The 3,157-nt window shown below is 42.3% G+C and overlaps 1 long non-coding RNA gene across 1 annotated transcript; it reads right to left on the bottom strand.

Annotated features, from left to right (window-relative positions):
• Window positions 1–635: 635 nt before the first annotated feature.
• LOC119336746 lies at window positions 636–2,907 on the bottom strand. The gene is made up of 3 exons (XR_005162794.1): window positions 2,450–2,907; window positions 1,877–1,989; window positions 636–760 (listed from the first exon to the last, which is right to left on the bottom strand). It is a non-coding gene; the product is annotated as an uncharacterized LOC119336746 (long non-coding RNA).
• Window positions 2,908–3,157: the final 250 nt, after the last annotated feature.

Here is a 3,157-nt window from a genome sequence, read left to right as displayed (position 1 = left end):
TAACACTGATTTGTAGTCCAATTGAAAACAGCCTACCCAAAAAAGCATAGTATAAGGCCATGTAAAAATATACTCGGTTGATTTATGTTCATTCCAACCCAATTAGCATAACTACAGAAACATAGTGTACACTGATTTTAGATATAATTGGCATCATATTAGGGCTGCAATAACAAGTATCAGATCAGACAAGGCAACGGCAACTTAGTAGCAGTATAGGTTACCAACCAACAAGCTAATCAGAATGAAATTATATACTCTCAGCACAGCGCAAGAAAGGCAGGTGTGCATCTTTGCTCCCTAAAATAATAATAATATAATAAAGAGCCTGAAGTGTGTTGTTTGTCAAACCTGTCCTGTTTGAGTTCATAGTAAACTTGATATGTCCCTCTCTAAACTTGCATACTACCGTCTAACGTTTGCAGTCATGAAGATTTAATCCTGGTAATTAAATAGACATAATACCGTAGTCATCACTCATCATTATAGGTTTCACTTTTTGTTTGCAAACTTTGCAGACTGTACGTACATGGCAAGGTAATAACGATGGAAGCTAAAAATCATGTCTTTTTCAAAAACAACGGAGACGCATTTAGCTTGGCATGTGATCCAGCATACCTCAGATGGAGCGGCGGTCGGTGTTCCGGCGAAGTAGGTAGAATGGCAAGATTGTATGACGGTATATGGAGCATTGGCAGTCAGCGTTCAGGCGAAGTTGGCAGAGCGGCGAGATTGGATGCTTCCATAGAGTGCTTGATGCCTTCTATGTGGCAAAGGAGGGCAGTTCATGTGGACAAAAGAGGGACTTAACACTTTTCGTGATGTGAAATAAGGAAGATATAAATTAAGGATAACCACACATTAAAGAATGGCTTCTACCCGTTCCATCCAACACGTGCACAAAGAATAGCAGCTCTTTGACTACAACGACATTATGCCCTAGTACATCATTAAGATACCTCCATTACATAACTGACCATTATGCAAACAGACAACCATATCATAACTGACCATCAATATATGTATAAACAATTACAACACAAAAACAGTAAACATGCTGGACGAACACGTCAAAATCATTGATCGAAAAGCATGGAATGCAACAAAAATGTCTGGCTGTACAGACCAACACACCATTGTTTTGTTCGAAGCTAAAGTTCAGTTATCACTTAAATCCCACATTTAAACCACAATACATTATGACCAGACAGGAATCCTTGAAAAGAAGGATGCACGTCTAGATCTCACATGCTTCAAAGATAGATTTGTGTATCTTGCAGGGCATCCAGGTTCCTAGTAACTTAGTTGATCTTAACTTGATTGGAGCAACATCCAATGGACTCCAATATCACCTATTCTGATATGTTTGCTCTGTATTAACAGTCAAACAATTTGCTTGATGGATGCACTTCATCGTAAATTAGGTGCAATGTTTACCAAATAAAAACTTAAGGCTACAATAATAATCCAGAATTAAACCGGGAACTTGCATTGGGCAGTAAGGGAAAACTGCAGTTTTAGCTCCTCACAAATTTTCCTACCAACTATGCATCATCAATTTTTGCACGGAGAGGATCAGTCATGTACAAACTAACTGGAAATTTTCTGTGTACATCTACGTACTAGTGTGTCATCTTTATATCAGATTAAATCATCAAAGCTACGCCCATCTGATAAGTAAGCGGAGAGAATGTTGATTGCCTAAGATCAGCAAGACTGTCACTAAAGCCGAGTATATATATATATATATATATATATATATATATATATATATAGAGAGAGAGAGAGAGAGAGAGAGAGAGAGAGAGAGGTCACAAAGGAAAAATTGTAGTGGACGGTTGCATAATTTTATTGTCAAGGAAGCCGCAATGCTGACCTGGATACGCTGCGACAGAAGGTAGAGGTGACTACCGTCCGACCACCGTGCATCAGAGAAAATGGAATTAATAGGGGGTGGCTGCACTAAACTGGAACAAGCATATCAGACTCCTGAAAAGTGTGAAGTTGCAACAAAAATAACATTTTATTAGGAATTCATCATAAGTAGCATAAACCTATGGTTATGAAATACAGACCGCTATTGAGCCTGGACACCTCCTTGAATATTACAATTCTTGCAATGGACTAGTATTAAACATGGGGTCTGTGATCTGAAATAGCACCTATTTACATTGAAAATTGAAAGCATGACAGCCTATCTAGCAACGATTGAAGAGTTAGCAGCTTATACAAGAACAAAATCCTGAAGTTTTGATGGTCCATTGACATCTAACAGCAAATACTAATTGCATAGTAGAATAGTAGTTGGTGCATGAATAACCAGAATCAATTGTGTTCGTGAATGAATGAATTGCATTGCATAAGGACAGCAGAAATAGCACCGGGGCATCAACGACAGAAGGGCCAAGATCAGAGAGAGAGACTGGTGCTACCAAGGTCAAAATCATACGTGTGCACGCACAGCGGTGAAGAGGAGGGCAGCAACAGCAAGCCTCCAAAGCCCTCGGGTCGGAGCGGCGTGAATCCTGAAGGTGAAAGATGCGGGTGGGGGACGCGCCGGGCAGCGCAAGCCTCCGAAGTGCGGCGCCGGGGAAGGAGCCGCCGATTCAGCCGTCCTGATCTGGCAGTCGCTCCAGAGCTAGGGTTCCGCCGGCAGGTGCGCAGACTGGCAATTTAGGAGGATTTTTGGGTGGAGGAGACGGGAGATGGGGAAGTGGGGATTGGGGAATCGAAGACGAAGACGTGGGCTTCTTTGGATCACAGGATTTGCAAAACAAAGGAATAGGAAAAATGGAGGATTTGATTGCCATGACATAGCCAATCCTGTGGATTTTTTCCAGAGGTCGGACCTCATGTGTAAATTCCTTTGGAATCAGCACCTTGAAGACCCAATCCTGAGGAATTTTAATGGCCCAATCCTTTGATCCAAATGCATTTCATAGGAAACAATCCTGAGGATTGATATCCCATGAAAATCCTGTAAAAATCCTCCAATCCAAAGAAGGCCGAAGAGGCGGCGGGGGCTCTCACGCGCGGCGCGGGGAACTCCGTGGGGAAGAACTCCGACCCGGTTCCTGCTCGCGAGCTCGCTTCTGGATGTGCGGTGCCGTGCCAGAAAAACTGGGTTGGAGTTAGGCTTCGTTGGGCCATATGTTGA

Source organism: Triticum dicoccoides, chromosome 7B (genome assembly GCF_002162155.2).
Source record: "Triticum dicoccoides isolate Atlit2015 ecotype Zavitan chromosome 7B, WEW_v2.0, whole genome shotgun sequence".
In the NCBI taxonomy this organism is placed as follows: Eukaryota; Viridiplantae; Streptophyta; class Magnoliopsida; order Poales; family Poaceae; genus Triticum; species Triticum dicoccoides.
This window is presented reverse-complemented; position numbering and strand designations above follow the sequence as displayed.